The sequence below is a fragment of the Rattus norvegicus genome, chromosome 16 (genome assembly GCF_036323735.1).
Source record: "Rattus norvegicus strain BN/NHsdMcwi chromosome 16, GRCr8, whole genome shotgun sequence".
NCBI classification, from domain to species: Eukaryota; Metazoa; Chordata; class Mammalia; order Rodentia; family Muridae; genus Rattus; species Rattus norvegicus.
Window position 1 is genome coordinate 81,429,219 of NC_086034.1, and position 16,045 is coordinate 81,445,263.

Below are 16,045 nucleotides of genomic sequence, written 5' to 3' on the forward strand. Positions count from 1 at the left end.
CCCACTGGGAACTGGGTGCTGTGACCACACCACCTTCCCAGTAGGAACATACGGTGGCTGGATTGAGCACCACCCACCTCCCAGAGCTCATGTGACCTCATCTTGCCTTTATTGCCGAGCCAAAGCAGGTCTAGGTTACTGAGGAGTCCGACTGCCGGGGACTCATCTGGTCCTTTGGAAGAATGAACACAGGTGAACGGCATTCTGTGAACACAAACCCAACCCAGAGACATGTCCAGTGCAAGCCTCCTGCCCTTGAGGATGAGAGCAATCGATAAGTACTCTCAACTCTATAGCCCAGAAAGACTGAGACCAAAGGACCATTGCCCCTGGGTGCCCCTGGGCACCGCTGGGTATGACTGGGTATGGTTGGGACCACTGGGTACCACTCAAAGTGTCCGGAAGTGAGCCCAGGCCAATGCTGTCTCTCAGCACCAGTAAGGAGAAGAGATCAGCTAGAATCCAGAGTGAGCACCAGTGCCTGAGGGCTCTAGACAGAAGCAAAGCCACCCTGCATGGGCCCTGTGCTCTGCTGGTCTATGAGGTATCCAATGGCAGGAGGCAAACACCCTTCCAGAAGGCAGGCAGAATGCCGCTTCCCTGTCTGGAATGTGTCTGGGAACAGGCACATACCTGCAGGGGCTCTGCATGCAGGGCTGCCTCCTGAGCCCAAATGCTCACACTTGCAGCCATTCGTGCTGCGTGGGCTTTAATGAATCCTTAGAACACAGGAAAGCAGAGCCCAGGGCTCCCAGCCTCCTGCTGGTATGAACAGTGCTGCTGGGAACAGCCAGGCCCTGGCTGTCAGCAAGCGCTCGCTCGTCTCAACAGCTAGCTGTGGGCCAGATCAAACTGCCTGGAACTGCTCAGGTAGGGAAGCAGCTTGCAAGTCCTGCAGCCAGCAATGCCCACTACCCCCTGTGCCCCTGTCATCAGCACTGACCTAATCACCTGGCTGGCACAGCCCGCTAACCTCATGGGCAGCACTGCCAACTGACCCGGTCAACACCGCCACGGCCGCTGCTGCTCGTCCGCAGAGCCAGGTGTTTTCCTGCGCAATCCTTTCCAGAATGTTCTTGTCCTGCAAACTGTGCTCCTGGGTATACTTTCACTGTCTCCCCGCACCCCCACACCCCCCTTCTTTGCTGTCAGCCTGAGACAATGGCTATGCATTCTCAGGGAGGAACTCACCTGGGCTCTTGGACATGAAACATGGCGTTAGGTAATTCCTAAGAACAAGGCCCTATTCATAGGCTGATGAGACATGACTCTGGACATGCTCCAGGTGAAGGCGACACTGAAGAGGCCACTGGTGAGAAGGCGTTGACGGTTAGGGTGGCTCTGCCCAGCAGAAGCTGGGCCATGGCTACGGGGGCATGGCTGGTAGGTCTGGTCATCTGTAAGCCTGAGGGACAGTCACACTACACAGAGGAAAACCTCTGACAAATGTGACCCATACACCAGGAAGGTGCTCTGCCAGCCTGTGTCTTCACGGCAGGACCTGTGACCTGTGCAGAGGCCCTCAAGCTGCCTCGGGTGTCTGCATCCCATCTGCTCCCAGGACAATCCAGTCCAGCTCCCCGATGGCTCTTGGCTATCCTTCAGGCACATCACTGTGTGGGGCATTAAAACTCCAAACAGCCCAACTCAGCTGTGTGGGCTCTGCCGCCCTCACAAGAACCCACGTGCAAGAGGGTAGAGGCGAAGGGGCTGTGAGCACAGCCCCAGCCATGCACCTGAGCCGAGCTGCTGTCTGGCCTTCACTGTCTCCTCACCGAATCCAGCAGTGTGCGTTCTGCACAAAGTCTCTGCGGGCTCCCGACAGGGGCGGGAGTCAAAATGGATAAGGCCTCCAGGGTAGGACCCACTGCATCTGGAGATCAGCATGCCAGGACGGTGTGTTACCATCAAACAGTGCCTTTCTTTGGAGTCCAACTGGCGTTCTGGGATGCCCCGATGCATGCCCAAATCGTGACCATGACTGACACAAACTAATAATGATGTCTCGTGTCATCTAAACAAAACCCAAACTGTGTATTGTTATCCAAATGTCTGTGCAGCTCTAACTCATGTTGACTTGGTAATGCCTTTGCCAATGTTCTTTAGGAGACTGGACATTATGGTTTTTTTTTTTTAAAGGACAGAATTCGTCATTCAGAGGGTAGCAGTCGCCAGGCGGGCTCTGACCATCTGAACTGGCAGTCTATGCCCATGCAGGCTTCTTGCACAGCCTCTGCAGACAAGCCTTCCCCTGGCATCGTCGAGGGTCCCCTAGAAGAGTATGCCAGCCCTTGGCTGTTCGTGGGCTGTAAGAACAGCCAGGTAAGCCTAGGACTTGGACTAGCAGAGTCCAGATGGTACAGAACAGAAATGGGAAGTTCATGACCTCAGCAGGAATAAGCCAGAGTCAAAGCAAACCACCCCACAAGGCTAGCGAGGGCAGGAAGGGACCAGGGGAGAGAGAAAGAGCTCCCTCAGTTGCTGCTGACCATGGCGATGCCCAGTGATCCCACACATACAATTCTTCAAACTCCTGAAAATATCCCAGCCTGTGGTCTGTTTCTGCACTTACGTGTTGGGGGAGCCAGCAAGGAAGAGGGTGTACTGGTGGCCAAATGCTTGGAGACCTCATAGCTGGCTGCAGGAGGGCCTCCCTTGGGTCCACCAGTAAGACTTCTTTAATGGAAGGAGAGACAGCAAGTACAGGTAGGCGGTGCTGTCCAAGCTGAGGACCAAGAAGGGAGCTAGCTGCCCAGCACCGTGGGAAGGAACATGTCACAGTGAAAAGCCTGACGATCTATGGGGACGGTGGTGGCTGGCTGCCGGAACTCAGGAGTGGGTGGCCTGGAGTTCCTGCTCAGGGCATGGTGGGCCTTTTAGAATAGAACAAAGGGACCCACCAATGGTATAGGAGTAAGGTTTGCCTAGGATCTGAGAGGGGGGGCTGCTAAGGGACAGCTGCAACCCAGGAGGTCTGTGTAGCTGCTGACAGGACAGGAGCACCATTCCGTGCCAGAGTCCAACACTGAACTTCAGACCCTAGCTGGACTGTGAGGCCATAAGTGACCGTCACGATGGCCATGTACTAATGGCCACCCTATGTGATTGTTTAGGTGATCTGAGACTGGTGTGGAGCCTGAGAAATGCTACCCCTCTGGTGGCCGTTAGCAGGGATTCCATTATGAGTTGACACCACCCTGTTCATGTCCCACCCCTCCAGTTTGTCTGGGGACAAAGTTAGGAGAAAGATGGCATTACACCAGTTTGTGGTAAGACACACACCCCTGCACCCCTGGAGAGCGTGTCCCCTCTAGTGGCACTGTGCAGGATCTGCACCACCATCCATAGGCAGGTATCACCACACAAAGGGCTTGGGATACCTCTCCTCTGCTCCTTCTGCCCATGAGGAGGAAACACACGGGGACTCTCACATGGGACCCTTGGGACAAAGGCCCTCTCTCCACAAACCAGCTGCTGACTCTCAAACATTGACCCTGCACCTGTCAGCAACCTGGGCCTAGCCTGGTTATCAGAGGCAACCTCGTTGAATCAATAGACCCCACGCATCCCCTTCCTGCCCGCTTCTCTCGGGTAGGTCTCTGGAGGCCACGCCTTCTGCACCCCATCCTCCTAGCTCTTTGAGGTGCAGCGTGATTCCACCAACTTGCAGCTTCAGTGCCTGCTATATGCTGTCACTCTGTGTCTCAGGGAGGCAGACAAATCTAAACCTGGGTAACTGGTCCTCCTAACCGGCTTCTCTCCACGAACAGAACAAACCGTAGGGCTTATCTCCAGTTCTCTTCTTTCTCTTAGACCCAGGTCCAAATCCATGAGCAAGGCTGTTGGTTTCAATTCCCCATCTCCCCAAAGCTGGCTGACCACTAGGCGGCACTACCCACTCCTGACCAGCAACTATGACCGACCAGCTCAGAGTGGGCCTTCCTGCCTGCACCTCCCCTCTACCGGGTCAAAGCTGTCCTGTGAAAAGACGGGCAGATGCTTGGGCTTCAGTTTTTCTTACTCTACACGGATGGTACTCCAGACACCCACCACTGCTGTTCAGACTCATCAAGATTGGTGCACACATGGACTCAGAGACCTGCACAGGTTCAAGTCAGACGGGGTCGAGGTACTGAGGAGGAAGTGGATGCAGGGTCCCGCCCCTAACCGAGATGCTACTTGCAATAGACATCTGTTGGCAATGGGGGAAAAAAGTAGTTAGCCAACACCGGGTTTTGTTTGTTGGAGCTCTACCTTTCTTCTTCCTTTTTTTGTCTTAGACATTTTTAACTTGTTTTGATTTTCTTTTTTCTGTTTTGAGAGACAGAAAATACAAAGTTGGGTGGGTAAGGTGGTAGAGAGGATCTAAGAAAAGTTGGGAGAGGGGAAAACACACACACACACACACGCACACACACACAAATTAATTTTAAAAAGATCACTCCCCAAGGACAAGTGCACGGGCTGCCCATGAAGGTGAGCCGTCTGCAGAATGTACTTGGTATGGAACTGAAAATCTCCCAAGGTGATAGGTAAGTTCAGGTAACCTCCTTCCCCTCCCTGGTCTGCAGGTCACCAAGCATCCTAACCTCTGATGACCTTATGTCTGGACACAATGGAGGGCGGAAGTGGCTCTTCACAGTCACAGCCCCCCTCATCCCCACAGAGAATCACTGTGGAGACCACACATCCTGGAAAACATAAATCTCTCTTTCCCCGCTACAAGTACCTGTGATTATTTCCCCAGTTGCTTTGGTTGCTTGGCAAAACACGGCGCCTTTCATTCCTTCCTACGAAATCATCCAAGGCCCTGCATGCCTGGACTCTGTTCCAAAGCAGAGGGCCTGCCCCGTCCAGGCCCGTGCCCTAGGCCCTGCCGCATTCCTCCACTTCAGACCCTGGGTTCTGGGCTGTACTTGGAGAGCTGTGTCGCTCTATTAGAACCAACTGTCAAGAGTTCAGTCTTCGGCTCTGACTGAAAAGTGGCCCTGTTCTACACAGCACAGCACCACGCCTTCGGAGATAGCCTCTCCCACAATGCACCACAGAACACAGCTGCAGCCAGAGCCGGCGCCCACATGAGCAGTTCTCACCAGCAAAGCTTCTCTGAGGGAACTGGAGGGACCCACTGAGATCTGCCACTTGGCTCACTGGGCTGCTTCCACCCCTACCCCCACCCCTATTGAGTCAAGGGCTTGACAGTAAAGCATCAATGTTCCTATCATTTCTGAAGCCAGAAGGCTGGCCAGTGCCAAGAAGCAAACTGGCCAAGCCCACACAGAAAGGCTTTCTCTGTGGGGCCTCCACAGCACCCCACCCCTGTGACCCCTGACCCAGCCAGACTTGGGCCCACACACTGTGAGGACACACTCCAAGGGTTCTCACACACAAAAACCCAGGCTTTCGGAGATGGGGTCACTCAGCTGTAAACCCTCCCCTCCCCCGCCGAACACATCCACACTCCATCCTCAGCGGGTCACCGTAAAGATCCAGCCAGAACTGACTCTGTATATAACACAAGCCCTGCCCTTGTGGGTCAGCCCACTGCCTCATGGTGCTGACACCTGACCATTCATCCCTCCTCAGAGATGGGGCCTTCGATCCCGGGTTAACAGTTCTAGGGTGAGCACCAGAGACCACTTCAGTTGGTTATCTTCATATTCTTTGAGGAGAACCAGAAACCAAACTGAAATTGTGACTCGATTTTCCTTCAAAGGGTTGTGTAGGGGGGAGGTAGGCTGTGGTAGCTATAGGATCTGGCTAGCTAGCACTAGTCCCAGCACTGAATCCTAGCACTGAAAAAATTAAAACAAACAAACAAACAAACAAACAACAACAACAACAACAAAAAACCCCAAAAGACAACCAAATACAAAACAAAACAAAGACACATATTTGTTTCCTGGTTCTCTCCCATGTAAACTTTTTTTTCTTCTTCTGTTTTGTCTTGTTTCACACTGTAGCCCAGGCTGCCCTCCAATTTGAAGTGAACCTCCTGTCTCTACCTCGTGGATGCCTGAAGTGCACGTGCGAGCCATTACACCTGACTTGATACAGTCTTAACTGGATGAGACGATATACCAGCTCAAACATCACCACCATCATCATGACTCTAGAGTCTTCAGTGCTGTATCACAGTCCTTTAAAAAGCAATGCCATGGCGGGAGGGGGAGTCCTGGCTCAGTGGTAGGACACCCTGTCAATCCCTGGGTTCAATCCCCAGTGCTACAAAAAAAAAAAAAGTGGCGCAGGTTCCGAGAGAAGCTGGATAACACCCACCAGCCTCGTCCAGAATGAAAAGCAGAAACAGTTCTTAAAGCAGCACACACCTTCAGGGTAGTGGCCCCAGCAGTGAGAGAGAGTGGGTCTCTGAACTAGGTGTGGAAGCCCCTGGACTTCAGCGTCCCCTGCTCCTGCCACCACAGCTCAGTCCCTCTTGTCAGCCTCTGGTGACTGTAGCCTTCCCCGGGCCAATCGGCACCAAGCTCCTCTCCAGGAAGCTGAGTCAGCCAGGCCACAACCCTGTGGAAGAGCCATGCGCTACCCTCTAGGCATGTCCGTGATGCTCTTCTACAAGATCCTCCATTTGACCGTCAAAGTTGTGGCGTGCACTCAATGCTAGTCTCAAATTCAACGCTCTCCCGCCTCCGCCTCCCCTGTGCAGTGGTTGTGAGTACGCATCACTGTACTCGGCTTTGCACAGTTTTTTGGTTTTTTTTTTTTTTTAATGTTGTATTCAAGTTCCCAGATCACATCCTGTATCAGAAAGTGACATACAGAAGGCAGGAACGTGAAACTCAATAATTTGATTAATCAAGTTTAATCAAAATGTAATAACAACTGGGCATGGTGGCGCGTACCTTTAATCCCAGCACTCGGGAGGCAGGGGCAGGGGGATCTCTGTGAGTTTAAGGCCAGCTGGTCTCCATGATGAGTTTCAGGACATCCAGGGCTCTGTTAACACAAAGCGACCCTGTCTCTGGAAAACCGAACCAACCCACAGACACCATTTTCCACTGGCAGATGTGTGGACTGTTGTCTGTATGCAGGTGAGGGCAGGCACAAGGTAAGGCAAGGCCTGTGGCTGGGCAGTGGAAAATAAGGCAGGCACAGAGTTTTGGAGAGAGGAGAGAGGAGAAAGGAGAAGAAGAACCAAGATGGAGTGGAGGCAGGGAAGGACGACCCAGATCTGTGTGGCCTTAAAGGGCCATAGGTAGCTATGAATATTTTATAAGGGATGGATTTTTTTATAGGACAATTTGTCTTATCTAGGTGGGTAGTTTATATCAATATTAATTGGCTCTGAGTTTATTGTGTGGGCGTTCTGTGGAGTGAGAATTTATTGATATAAATCTGATTGATGAATTATAAGCTCATTGAGTTTCTTACTGGGTTACTGGGAGTTGTGACTATAACTGGAGGGGCCGGATGTTGGGAATGTGAGCAGAGTCCGCAGTAAGAGAGCTGTGAGATAGGCGGTCTCTGTATGGAACTGGCGTGGTAGTGACCCGCCTTGGGAACTAGATAGATGGCGAGATTGCCACAGGGCCCCGAGAGTAGCCAGCAACAGTGTGGGGTGGAAATCGGAAACTGGAAACTTAGCGAATTGGGCTGAGACAGTTTGTTGATTGAGGTGAAAATACCCCGCAGATGTCGTGTGGCCCACCGGCGTCAGCCATAGTGTGGGACGGGATGGTGCATTTTACTTTTTAGTATTTACTACAACACAGATACACATTAATGCGACACAGGAAAAGCAAGAAACAGTGGGGTGGAAAGAGACGGACAATGGCACTAGGAAACATTCCTTCCTTGTTTCATAATCAATTTTTGGGGGTTCACATAGAGAAAGAGGCAAAAGCCAACATGCAGGCCCGGCTGCCGTGGAAGGGCCAGCCAAAATGGGGTAGGGCTGAAGACCCTGAAGAAGGTGCACACAAGGTAGGAGGGGATGAATGCAGGACCTTCCTAGGGTGCACTGTACCCCACCTCTCTCCAGAGGCTGCAGTCCAGGCCCCATCCACACCACCTTGCTGCCTGCCTACAGATACATTCGTGGCCCATCTGTCGTCTAGTCTCGGGTCATTTCAGACCCTCCCAAGCTGTCTGTCCTGGAGCACTCCCTGCAGTGTACTGTCCCTAAAGCACATGTCCCTAAAGCTAGTCAGAGTTGCAGTGCGACCCCAACAATAATTAACTGTACATCCCACTACCAGCCAAGCAAACTGTCCTCAGGAACGAACGTCGGTATGCTCTGAATGTCTCCAGACAGAACCTTCCTTCCGTCTGCTGTGCCATTTACTACTTTGAGTCGTGCAATTAGAGAATGGTGCCTTATACAACAGGGATTTTCTTTCAATCATGAAAATGATTTATACTGTTATCTGCAGACAACGGCCACAGGTGCTGAATTTCCAGTTTTCTCTGGTGGCGAACACAGAACACTTTCATGTGTAGAGCGTTTTGGGTTTTTGTTTGTTTGTTTTTTGTTTGTTTGTTTTTTAATACACATTGCTTCCCAGTGACGTCAGACATGAACAGAACCAAGCCTAGAGTGGACAGTCACAGGGCTGGTGGCGTAGTGGTGACCCAGGACTCGGGCACACAGGACCCACCCAGAACTTCCCCATCTGGAACCACCAGAGCTTGCTTCGAGCCTCACGGAGAAGGGTCTCGCCAAAGAAGGGGAGCATCTAAATACTAAGAGGACGCCTGTGGCAAATCTAGAACTGTTTCAAAAGAAGGCTGGAGGTTGCTTAGTGGTAGAGCTTGTGCATGCATGATGTCGCGGCTCTCATTCAAGCGCCTCGAAAACAAGAAGTTATTTCCGATAACTGACTTTTCCCCTCGTCCCCCAATATCCGAAACTCCTCTCATTAATAACTGGTCTGTACGGTGAAGCTCATGACAGATGGGCATGGCCACCAGATCTTCCCTCTGAGAGGTCATGAGTGACTACTGAATAACTCTGGACAGTGACTTCAGACAAGGTGACTCACACGTTTGGTACTGACGCCAATGAAATGACAGAAAGCTCTTGGGGCCAGAAAGGAGCGGTAAACATCTAAAGAGACTAAGTATAAACGTCAACGATCTTTTCTAATAAAAGTTATTCTTGGTAAAACAGGTATTTGAGATATATACATTTTCTAATATATGTTATTAGTTACGTTTCTATTGCTGTCATAAAGTACCATGACCCGGACAGTTTATTTGGGCATCTGTTTGCCTAGGGATAGAAGTGGGCGGAGCACAGCACCAGGCACGGTAGCCACAGAAGGAAGCTGAGGACGCACACCTGAAGCCACAAGCAGACACGCACGAGGCAAAGAGAACATACGAGGAACAGTGCACAGTGCACAGCTCTGAAACCTCAAAGGACGACGTACTTCTTCCTTCAAGGCCATACCTCCTAGACCTGCCCAAACAGCACCCCCAACTAGGAACTGAGAGTAGGGGGCATCCCCATTCAAACCACCACAGCTTGACCTGTGTATTAATTTGGGGATCAAACCCAGCATGTTGCGTGCCACATCCCAGCCCTGCCTTCTTGTTTATGTGAAAGGTCTCATTATTGTAGCCTGGGCTGGCTGTAGACTCAAGATCCTTCTAATTCAGACCTTCAAGTGCCAAAATATATTTTTTTAATAGTAATTGAGGCCGCAGCAGGGCATTTGCCTGGCAAGGTACTCAGCAGTAGTAGTATTCACCTGCTAAGAATGTGCATGGGCCTCGATGTAATCAAGAAAAAGTCAGTGATCTTTTCTAATAAATGCCTTCCCCTGCCCAGATTCTGAACACAGCTACATAGCTCGCTCACTGTGTGGTCCAGCCAGAGAAAAGAACGATTGCTGCCCTTGGGAGTCCAAGGGAACCTCTTCCTCCAGCAAAGGCTGTAACTGGGATGCATCCTACCTTAGAGTCCACACCAAGCATACGTCAACTGCCCTCTGAGAACCTGACAAGACTGCATGGTGTCCCACAGTGTCCAGGGCCCAACCACCTGCTTTTATTTACTGCACATCAGCTCAAGATCTACCCTCATTATTGAGCAAAGGTAGGTAGCAAAAGAAAAAAGAAAAACAACAAGCCAGCAGCAGCACCTTCGCCCTAAGGGGGACATTAGGATCCTAAGGGTCTCAATTTAAACACCCCAAGATGACTTCTCTTATGCAGTTTCAGCAACCTGTGAATTCAGCCCACATCTCCAGGACAGAGGCTGCACGTGCCCTTGGGTCTTATCCTCAGGCTATGGGGTCACAGTGATGTTGGGGACTGTCTACTGCCTGTGCCGAAGATAGACATTCACTGAAGTTGGGCGTCTGCTCATTGCTCTGTGTCTAGGGACACCCACTGAAACAGAGGGCTGCATGTTCGGTTATCTAAGCCTGAGAACACCTAAGGCATAGGCTGAGAGACTGCTTCTGTCTGTGCTCAGGGACCACCCACCTGCAGATTTGTGGGTGCTTCTTGCTGCCCCGTGTCCAGAGACACTCACTAAAACATAGAGTGGGGTAGGGACTGCTGGGCCTAGAGAGAGAAACGCCGGCCAGATTTGGGGGCAACTAAAACTGAAGTTGGGAGCTCCTTGCCATCCTGTGCCTGAAGACAGCTCTGAACTGGTGTTGGGGGTGGTTATTCGCTGCCGTCTGTGTCACTGTGCGCGGTCCCGCAAACCCAGGGTGGGATTTAGCTACTTCGGGGAGCTTTGCAGAAGTGCAACTTTTAAAGCAAAGAAGCAGCCTGTGCAAGCGGCCTGGGACGGGACGTAGGGTCTCCGTGCTCACTCACCGAGGGGCCGGGCGCCATCCGCCGTCTGCGTCCGCCAGTTGTCCCGCGCCCCCCGCGCGCCCCGCCCGCGATGCGCTCCCACCCCGCCCGCTGGGGAAGCCCCACCTACCTCTCCATGATTGGCCGGAACAGGCGGTGCCTCGTGCCCACTGGCCAGCGTTCCTGCCCGTTCCTCGGCCGCGCCCGACCCTCGCGCCCGCGCATTCCTGCGTGGCCACGTGGCCACCAGCCCCCCTCCCCGCCCCGCCCCCAGCTTAACGCCCCGCGCCGCGAGTGGGAGGGATGCTACCTACCTTGCGCCCCCCGGGAACAGAAAGGTCGCAGGAAGGACACCAGCTTGCAGTGCCCCAGAGTGGGCTCTTCTCCCCTCAGACTCCTGGTCACTGGGGAATGGCGCGGGGCCAGAGTGCGCCTCCCGATCATCCACCCTCTGTGAGACACTGGGAGTTGCGCTGCCCCGGGCGGGGAACACAAGACAGGCACTCCACCCAGCGTGACCCCGGCGACTGCTTGCTCCCTGTAGATCCCGGTATAGGCTCCTGCGGGAAGGGGGCGCTAGACGACACTTCACTCCATCTCCGACCCTTCCCCCCACTCCCCACCTCTCCCATTTTGGGCCCCGGGGCAGTGGGGCACAGAAAGGATACCACACCCATCATGACTCCAGCATCCACTGCTCCTTACAGACCTACAGGGTAAGGGATGCCAGAACAACCCAGCCGACCTAGAGCGGCCCTGCCTGCATAGTCAGTCCAGGCTGGCCAGGGTCAGAAGCTCCTGGTCCTGCCAAGTACAGAAATCCAGGCCAACCGTGACCTCAGCTCACTACCTCTCCAGGCACTTTTACAGCTTGCCTGTCACCAGGAGCCTCTTGTTTTCCCCGAACCTGAGTTCCAGCTCTCTAATGCAGGAAGTGATGCTGGGGAGAGCTTAGCTAACCTTCCTGCTCATGGCTGAGCCTTGGAAGGAAGGCGCTGTGGAGACCGGGAGCATCACGCTTGTGGACCTTGGTCGTAAGAAAAGGCCTGCAGGTGTCTGCTGGGATATTCTGGAAAAGCCCTTCTGGGAAGTTGAATTTGTTTAGCATGAACCTTTGTTTTGTGCATGTAAAGGGAAGCAAATCATTAAATTATTAAGGGAAGACGCCACCCATCAAAGGGTTAACTGGTGCACAGCTAGTGCACATAGCAAACGTGTTTCCATGCTGGACTGTCACCTCTCCCACCAACACGGTTGGTAGAGGCAATGTGCTCTGTAGTTATGACACTTCTCAGACTACTATGACTAGTTAGGTCAGATTATATCCTAGGTACCGTGACAGCTCAGGTGACAGCTCGGGGTCGTTTGGAAGTAGCACTTAACTAAAGTTACAGGAGCGGACTGTGTTGAACTCTCAAACCTGTCTGAACACAGAGAAGACACTCCTATTGTCTCTGTGGAAGACCACGGGGTAAAGTACTCAAAGAACTCCCAGACTGGAATCATGAAGGACATTTTCCAAGGAGCTTTGTGAGAGGAAATAGGTCGGTACTTCGATGTGCTCCCCTGGAGTAGAGAGAACATAACATCCCCCCCCTTCCCCCCCGTCCAAGTCTGTGAGAGAAGAACCACATCAGCCAGGGCTTGGTATGAAACTGGTCAGAAAGGAGTTGGACTGGCTCAATTTGGCCCAATCTATTATAGTATCACACATCACCACGTCTGATAGTCCACAGGTGGGAATGTGGGACGTTCCATTTCAAGTCTTCTTTGACCCATGGGATGCCAAGAAAAGTTAGGCTTTGTTATCAAACACTGAGGGATTTTCTTTTAATTAGTATGTAAAGGCACTCATAAATACGTAAGTGTATTTAGTTACATATGCAAAGCGTACTTCCACTGTGCCCTAGCAGTGTATGATTTTAACCTTTAAACCTCATGAAGATCCTGTATGGCTGGCACTGTGATCATCGCAGACGACCCGTGAGATCAAACTGCTTGTGTTACATAATTGAACCCACACTCTGCATCTGCTGATGTAATGTTCTGATGCTGTCAACTGGGTCATGGCCGTGACAGATTGTTTCTGTCTGGTGTGTCAGATGCCGAGAATGGTGTATTACAGATGTCAACTCTCCCTACCCATTCCGGACTGCCCTAAGCATCTAAACAATGTTACAAAGTAATCCAACCAGTGTAAGGGTGGGAGCTCACAGAAAATAGCTATATTGTTAATCTTAGAATCAAATGAAATGGGTCACAGGCTAAAGGGAAATGACTTTAAAGTTTCTAGAAGAAAATGTGGGAAAATATTGGTCTCCTGATAGGATACACTAAACTCTCAAAAAAGCACTAAGTGGCCTTAATCAAGGCTTAAAGTTCTTGCTCATCTCAGGGCCTGGTTAAAATGAAAGGACAAGATGTGCTTCAGGTAGATACTGTCAGCACACGGTGAGGGCTTGTGTGTGTGCTGCATCCCCACAGGTTTGTGTATTTCAGAACTTGGTCCCCAGTTGGTGGCACTTGTTTTGGGGGAAGGTTGTGAGTCTTTAGGAGTCTAGCTGGAGGAAGAGGGTTACTAGGAGGGTGGGCCTTGGGATATATATTCAAACCCTCCTTCCCACTCTATTTCTTGCTTAGTGCCAGGTAATAAGCAGCTCCCACCAAGGAGCCCCCAATCACCATGCCTTCCCCATCGTGACAGACCGTGTCCCTTCAAACCATGAGCCAAATAAGCCCTCCTCCTTTAAGTCCCGTCTAGTTAGGCTATTATTAGTGATAAGGAAAAAAAACTAATACTTATTTTTTCTCCCCCACCCCCGTTGTTGCCTTTGTCAATTTCATATTGCTGTGATAATATCTAAGAACGAGTCATTCATAATAACCAGAAATCAGCTGCTTGCAGTCCTTACATTACTTACAGGTCAAGGTCTCCCACGCTCTATGCCTTCTATTTCTATGATAAAGACAATGACTGAAAGCAACCTGCAGAAGAAAGGGTTAATTTCAGCTCACACCTCCCAGGTCACAACCCTTCGCTGATGGAAATGTTAGGGCAGGCATCTGATGGCTGGCAGTACCTGAAGCCAAGACTGCAGAGGGATGCTGTTCACTGGCTTGCTCACTGTGCTTTCATGAACCTAAGGGACTGAACATAGGGAAGGCATTGGGGAATGGTCAGCAATTACCTCTTTCCTAAGTAGACACACTTCCCTTCAGAATTTCCCCTAGATAGCCCTGGTTTGTATTGGGTGCACAGACTTCAGAGCCACAAGGACATGCTTATTCCGTGTCACTCTAAGTTGCCTTTGGAGGCCCCCATGAGTCTGTGGAGCATGGAACCAACAGGGACTTCTGCACATAGGTAGGAACTATCTTAGGGAGATAACTCAGGGAGGGCTTCATACTAAGGAGGATCAAGTTTTGAGGTGGGCAGGTGGTCTTGGGAACAGCACAGGCCATGTGATTACCCAGGAAGAACGTGGGTTCGGGTAGGAAGCAGCGCTTGCCACAACTGATAGCGATGGAGACTTCCGAGTCGCAGCAGCAGACCTCTAAAGTCACTGGGATTCCCGGTGCAATTGTGTGTAGTCCTCCTTCTCCTGCATCTCAGCAAAGCCATGAAGACGGTGAGCGGAACCACCCAGAACGATGTAATTTTTGTCTGAACCCTTTGGTGAGCCACCCTCAGCGGACCCTGGGAGCAGGACTGTTCTAAATCCCTGTTCCCATCCGTGGGAAATGAAGCTGCTGTGCTAGACTTAAGATGAAACCACTTTCTGGAGCCAGGTTAACTGTTGGCACTTCTCCCAGTAGGTGACACCTGGCAGTACAATAGAAACCAGTTCAGGACAGGGATATCTAATAGCTTCTACCACAAGGCCAAGCATCCCTGGCCTGCAGGACCAAGTGTCCCCAGCTGTCACTTGCCAGATAAACTTGCTGACACCCACCATACCTCCACGCCCTCTCTGCCCATCTAACTCACAGATGCTGCCACTGACCCAGCTACTGGGCACCTTCCCCTCAGAGCAGGCTGGCGGACACACAAGTGGCGGTTACAACGGTGGATGGATGTCGGAAGGAAAGCAGCTCTGAACCATGGGAAATGGACAGTGCAGACGCACTCGGCCTGCTCACATCCCTCCTAAGAGGGATAAAGCCACACAGCTTATGTGTCCCCAGTCCTGCCTTCCACAGAGCTATGGGCTACATACAGCCCTCCGTTCATATACCCAGGGTCTCTGCGGGTCACCAGCCTGAACTTTAATCTGATAAGGTAAAGAATTAGGTCTTCTCCAGGTTCCAGGCACAGACTGAAGCTTGGCAGACCACACCCTTGTGATTTCTGGACCTAGAGATCTATTTCTGTCCCTGCCCCAACCCAGGCTCCTTGTGATAAATGGGAGGCCAAAGAGAAAAGGGAGGGACGTTGAAACTATGAAAGAGACGACTTGGGGACCGTGTAGATAAGGCTGGCTGGCTGTCACTGGGGCTCTGTCAGTGGATCTGCACAATGTCGTGGGAGAAGGGCGCGTTGTTCCTGTGGGAACAGGGACCTTTTGTTTCTCCGAGCTTCTACAACAACTGCCTATTTTCTTGTTCTGCTCACTCAAGCTAGAGGGAGAGATGAAGAGCAAAGGGGTCCAAGAGTAGAAAGTGAGTCCTTGGAGGAACCAAAGTGCACCTCCTGGGGGGTCAGGGGAAGGGACAAGCGATTTAACTACATGCTTTCCCTTTCTGACGGTGTGGCCCAGTGAGCGGCTAGGACCCAAGAGTGTGGTTCATCACAATAACCGCCATCCTCTTGGCCCTCATGGTGCCCCCAGCACCCTCTGCTCTGTTCAGACAGCTCAGAAGGAAGACTGAGCAGCAAGAGGGGATAGTAGTGGAAACGAGGGAAGGCTAGAGACTCCACAGCATCCCGGCCAGAGCCAATGGAGTCCTGTGTGCCCTGGTACAAACAGAGCTAACAGAGACAACAAGGAGCCCAGGCAGCCCATGATTAGAGGCACAGCCAGCAGGGACTGTGTGGTGTTTTCCTGCCCCATTGCCATGAGTCCTGCCCCAGCTCACAGTGAGGCAACCAGCTCCCTCTCTTATCACACGCGCACCTTCTGAGTGACGTCTGTGTTCCAGATCCAGCAGACAGATTGAGAGACTAGAACTTCATGATTGTGGAGAATTAAAATGTAACAGGCAGACAGCCAAAATTATCTAGAGCTATCTTTAGTCCCCTTAACAGCCGCTCACTACCAACCTCTGTCTGACTTAA

General features: G+C 51.7%; 1 protein-coding gene and 1 long non-coding RNA gene across 5 annotated transcripts in view; one reads left to right on the forward strand and one right to left on the reverse strand.

The window, feature by feature from the left end:
- The window catches only part of Arhgef10 (Rho guanine nucleotide exchange factor 10), a 91,011-nt gene extending 79,790 nt beyond the window's left edge, over positions 1-11,221 (reverse strand). For 2 of the 4 annotated variants that reach the window (XM_063275478.1, XM_006253400.5), the window contains exon 1: positions 11,085-11,221. The gene's annotated coding sequence lies outside the window, so the exon portion shown is untranslated. Of the gene's footprint in view, positions 1-10,791; positions 10,880-11,084 lie in introns of those variants that run through there. The other 2 variants (NM_001427033.1, XM_006253403.5) reach the window with 2 other exon arrangements.
- Positions 11,084-11,939, forward strand: LOC134482525 (uncharacterized). Its single transcript, XR_010058751.1, has 2 exons — positions 11,084-11,223; positions 11,478-11,939. It is a non-coding gene; the product is annotated as an uncharacterized LOC134482525 (long non-coding RNA).
- The last annotated feature ends 4,106 nt before the right edge of the window (positions 11,940-16,045 follow it).